Consider the following 6,113-nt stretch of genomic DNA (forward strand, 5'->3'; position numbering starts at 1 on the left):
CTTAACATATTGTCTTCCACGTTGGCAATGTTTGCTGCAGCAGGAGTCATCTCTTCCTACAAAAAGGACACATTATTATGCTTAACATTCTCTCAGAAAAAGGGATAGCTTGTTGTCTTAGTGTCTGGCTGCCAGTGAAACGGAGCACATGAGATGGTTGTGAAAATGCCACACAGTTGGAAACATGCATACTAACTTGATAATTTGTTCTGCATGCATCTCATCCAGCATCAAAATGACAACTGTGCAAGGATTCTCTAGGGTTTTGCTGTAGGCAAATTTGTCTTTTTATTGCCCCTGAGAATGTAGTGACCAAAGTACCTGCTTATTTTGTGTACATGTATAGCAAAGGCAAGTGAATTACATATAAACCAGTTCAGAGTGAAAAAATTATTCAAAATTTTTAACTATCAGAAAAGTGAGATTTTCAAACAGTCTTCTAACAGGGAAGCCAGCTTAAACATAGATCTTGATAAGGCTGCATGAAAGAGACCATAGTATGTGTTCCTAAAAGTATGGCAGAGGACACTGTAACAAAGGAATTTCTCTCCTGGCTTCCAAAATGATAAACTTCTGTATTTCTGTATTATCTGTTATAAAACACTGCATTAGAATTCCTGCTGCTTCTACAGGTATTTTGAGATAGATTTTGATTTAAACACTGCCATTAAAGTTAACATTTAAGTAGGGCACGAAATTTGTTTGAGGACCTTTGCATCATCAACAAGTTGTATCCCTCGCTATGATTCAAGAGTGTCCAAATTTTATTACAGAATGTTTTCACCTTACAAATAACCAATCTCTGTAAAAAATGAAGAATGCACTTAACAGAAATGGAATAGATATGTTTATGAAAAAAGAGTAAATTTTGTGTATGCATGAGAAGTTTGGATGCGTGCTGATCTTTGATCAATTGATTGATCTGTAGATCTGGAGTTTAAATACCCTACAGAAGAGTTCAGGGTTTTCTTTCTGATGTCTGGATTTGATCACATTTTTGTTTAAAATTCCTTCTTGGAGGCAATAATTTCAGTCCTAATGTACAATGTCCAGGTTATTCATTTACATATCTGTATCCATCATGTTCTTTTAAATTACATGACGTATTTTTCCGAGATAGACTAAACTTAAAAGCAGTGGCTCAAGAGCTGATTAATGACCTTATAAACTGAGGAAAGAAAGAGCTTTAGCACATAAAGAAAACCCTTACAGTGAGTCATGATCAGCATGTTCTCATAATTATTAAAATGTCACAATTTTTTAGCATAAAATGAAACATTGTCTGTTCTGCCTCAAGTTTAACTTCAGAAAAAAAACCCCAAAAACCTTCATGAAATTACTTTCATCTAAAACAATTCCTCGAGTTTTTCAGAGATTCCAAGTAAGTACAAGTTTTTCTTGCTTGCTTTTCCATTTTACAGAAAAATAAATCAAAAATTATCCATATGAGTGCATGAATAGTTAGTTTTGGTTAACCTATAAAAACAATAAAGTTAACCAAAAATTGGACTTTGCACAACCCTGCATCTTGATGTGTTTCAGGTCCAAATCTGAAGTTTTTGTTAAATATTTATAACAAACAATAAAGTGTTTTGCACACAGAGAATTTCTACAGCTTTTTTTTTCCAAAAACTTCTTGGTGACTGATACCATTCTCTCCACACAGCCTCAGAAATACCTGTAGTCTAATTTTGAACTGACGTACTTATCATGTGTGCCTATAAAAGATTTCACAGATTTATTGTGAAGAACAGAGGTGTTCTTACACAAAGATTACTGTGGTAATGATCCATTCCTAAAGCTATTTGGACAATGGCCAGGTGTACTGTCTCATACAATAATCATAACCAGATACCACATGAGCTATAATTGGATCTAGCCATAATGTGCTTAATCTTAAAAAAGATAGCATTTATCAAATTAATCCTGAAATCCTTATTCACTCCATTAAATTTAACAGAAAACAAGATAGACTAGACAAGATGTTGGAATTTGCATTGCAGGTATGTAAAGTTTATATCAAGTTATTCTCATTTTCTATGTCTAAAATATAGATGACGTATATTGTTTTCAGCTCTTGCATTTATTTTTCTTCAAAAGATACTAAGTTCTTATCATCCAGCTGAATCTTAGAGTTTTGTTCTGCATTTCTGAAAATATGTGTTCTCGTGTCCATAGAAGGGCAGCAAAATCTGTGAACGTTGTAGAAAACGTCTTATGAGGAGAACTCAAATGAATTGGGGCTGTTTAGCCTGTGGAAGAGGACACAGTTCTCTACAGTTACTTGAAAGAATAGTTATTAATTTTCCATATTATGTACTCTTTTCTATGCTTTGAAAGAGGAGTTGAATTTTGATACTTATTGAAAATTCATCTGATATCAGTTTAGCTTGGTATTTTTTTATTTTTTTTTTAATTTTTCCTTTCAGAGTCCTCTCCATCACGTGCCTTTCAATAGGATCCCAATATCCTTGGGACACATAGCCTTCCAGATATGTATGGAAAACACTCTATGAAAGAGAATTAGATTAGTCTGGATATATGCTTGAGTCCTGGAGAGCTTAATGAGCATGTATTTAGATCAGAACAGTTTGTTTAATCTCTTACGATTGATCTGTCCTGATGGTTAGTTTTCCCTAATTCCCAGAAAATTTTCCACTGGAATAATATATTATCATGTTCTACTTTAGAACTAATGCTCTGATCAATTTGTTCCAAGGGAGTAAAAATTACTTATGAAAAAGCAGTTAAATTCAAATTTGGAACAATCAGAAATTCTATCTGATCCTATTGAAACTATCACAGATTTTGGCTACAGCTATGAGATTTCCCAGAATAGAAGTATCTGAAATTGGCCTTCCTCTTACTTTATTGTAAATTTTACTGTATCATGTCTTCCCTTTTTCAGAAATGTAAAAAATGATCCCCTCAGGAATCAAAATAACTTTAACTATGCTAATTTCATGGAAACTATGTAATTGGATTTATACCTTCAGGATATTGTCTTTCTCAAAAACACTTTGATGAATGCCGTGAAATTTCAATTTTTCAGTAAACCTGCAAGCCTTTTATGAAGACAAAACTTGATGATTGAAACACATTTTGGCGATGATTTAAAACATAAATGATATTTTAATTCTGATATGTCTGGTAATGGTTTACTTTCTGGAAGTACAAGTAGTAACCATAAAACAAGGCAAGATTGATGTGCTATGCATGAACAGAAAATTCTTGCATATATTCTTTTTTCTTCTCACAAATGAGACAATATTCCTGAAAACAAAAGTCATCCCTATAAACATAGAATTAAGAGGAAAAGCATTAGAGCTTGAATATTACAAAGGAGGGAGACAGCTGCAACTGAATTAATGATAGGAGGTAAAAAATAACCCCTTTAGAAATTATTTTAACATGTCATTAGAAAACTCATCAAATACAGGCTTCCATTGAGTAATTAATTCTTTCCCAAAATTCTAAAAATTTAGATATGGACTTGAATGTCTATTATTTACAATAGCTAAAAATCTATTTCAGTTTTTGGTTTTTGGGGTTTTATTTGGTTGGGGTTTTTTTTGTGCCTTGGCCTTTTAGATGATTTAAAAATATCTTCCTATTGAAATTTCTTGCTTTTTTGTCTTCTGACACTTCTAGCTTCCTAATAACTCTATTCACAAGAGCAGCAGCTGGTGCCTGCACAAAATTAGGAAAATGAATATAAATAATGCTGCATTTTATTTTTAATGCATTCTTTTTGCAAACTCTTATAAAATGCATTCTAGTGAGAAGTAGGTGCCTTCCAAACTGAGTTGCAGGATTTTGCAGACTATCAAAAGACATGTAAGAAAAAAAAAAAAAGAAAGGAAGGATGAATAGCTAAAATGAATAAATTACAATAGCAGTGGTGGTGATAATACTGGTGATAATAGATAAGGAAAAGTGAATCAGTGTCACAATAATAAAAAAAAAAAGACATGGAAAAATTTTAAGGGAAATAGAAATATGAGAACAGTATTAAAGGAGTTATGAGATGTTACCTTACAGTAAAGAATTCAGGGATTTTGAAATTTTGATGTGTGAGGAAGTCATGCAAGTAACAGAAGAGACTCTACTGCTCAACACTAGAGTCACAAGGTACTCAGGAAGCAAAAACTAACCTTTTTGTGAAGAATCACAAAACGATAAAGAAGGACAATAAAGTTTATTCAAAGATATGGTCAAGTGTCTCTAAAGCAATTCAGACACTGTTAGAAAAAGCCCAAAGGAAACAGAATAAAGAAATAATGTGATATTGTGTGTTGTATCAAGAAAAAACATCAAAATATGTTATTACTGCTAGACCTCAGGGTTTTGGAAGGACATTTGCAAAAAAAAAAATCTCAGGCACTAAACTGGGAATAAAGTTGAAGGAAGAAAAATGGTCACATAAGCTGATGGATTTGATGCACAGCATTTCAGAGTTAAGAAGAAATAAACATCCAACTTTTTATCTGAAGACAGTGAAAATAAATTTTTTTGGTGAAAAATCATGACGGTGTCAAAATTATGTCACCTAAGATGTTCTAGGCCAGAAACATTCTACTAAGTCTTCTTTGAAATACATTGTTTTTAAAAAACAGGGGTGTTGGTCAACAGTGTACCCAGGTGGGTAGCAGGCATCCTGGCTTGTATCAGCAATGCAGCAGCACCAGGGCAGGGATTGTCCCCCTCAACTGGGCACTGCTGAGACCTCACTTTGGATCCTGTGTCCAGTTCTGGGCCCCTCACTAAAAGAAGGACATGGAGGTGCTGGAGTGTCCAAAGAAGGGCAGTGAAGCTGGTGAAGGGTCTGGAGCACAAATCTGATGAGGAGTGGCTGAGGGAGCAGGGGATGCTCACTCAGAAGAAACGGAGTCTCAGGGGAGACCTTATCGCTCTCTACAATTGCCTGAAAGGAGGGTGACCAATCTCTTTTTCCAAATAACAATACACAAGAAAACAGGAAATGGGCTCAAGTTGCACCAAGGGAGGTTTAGATTGAATGTTAGGAAAAAAAATTCACTGAAAGGGTGGTCAGGCATTCTAACATGTTGCCTAGGGAAGGGATTGAGTCACCATCTATGCAGGTATTTAAAAGACATATAGATGTGGTGTTTAGACACACAGTTGAGTGGCAGTGTTAAGTTGATGTTTGGACACAATGAGCTTGGAGGTCTTTCCCAACATAAATAAATCTATCATTCTAAAATCTTGGTGGAGCCAGAAATGTCTGTATCATGTTGTTCTATGAAAACAATAAGGGTATAGAAAGAACATGCAATATTAACATAATCACGTTAATTTGTTAGCAATAGGTAGCCTAGAGACCAGTACAGTCCAATGCCAAATTCAAGCAGAATCCAGATATTTTGAAGATTCCACAATCTGAGAGCTTTATGCAAATTGTTTTGGTTTTTTGGGGGTTTTTTGTTTTTTTTTTTTTTAATATATAGGAAGATTATAAAGGAACTGCCTGTAGTCAAGAGAAAAGAGATGTCATGGATTTATTATGTCTTGCCATCCTTTCTTTCTCCTCTGATCAAAAATAGCTCCCTCATTTAAAAGCCTGGAACTTGTATTTTGTTTTCTCCAAAGGTATCTGGAGACCTTTTTATTGTGGAGGACTAAATGGATGAAGAGAAGCCAATAATCACAAAATTACTTTGCTACACTGACTCTGGGAAATTTGCTGACATTTACAGTGACTTTTTGCACACTGAATTGGCTTAACCCCCACAATGGCTATAGGGCTGTCCAGCTTGATTTTATTCAGACACAGGTTGATGTTGTGAAGAGACACTTTGAAACAAGAAGAACAATTCCAGACTAATGTCATATCAAAGAAAAAAAAGAAAATAATGAAGGATTGGAGGAAGGAAAAAAGAGAATGAGGAAGTATAACTAAATAAAATAGTATTCAAGCTGAAATTCTTAGGTTAAGTTTCATTTTAAATCCCTTCAACATTTAAGTGCTTTAAGGCTTTCAAGTCCTTTGAACTTTTTTCCTACCCTCTCCATTCTGTTAAATGATGGCATGCAGATGTTTGACTGTATTTGTTCAGTTAAATGTATTTCTCCCAGTCCAGCTCTTCAGTTTA

Source organism: Cyanistes caeruleus, chromosome 6, assembly GCF_971803275.1.
Source record: "Cyanistes caeruleus chromosome 6, bCyaCae1.hap1.1, whole genome shotgun sequence".
NCBI classification, from domain to species: domain Eukaryota; kingdom Metazoa; phylum Chordata; class Aves; order Passeriformes; family Paridae; genus Cyanistes; species Cyanistes caeruleus.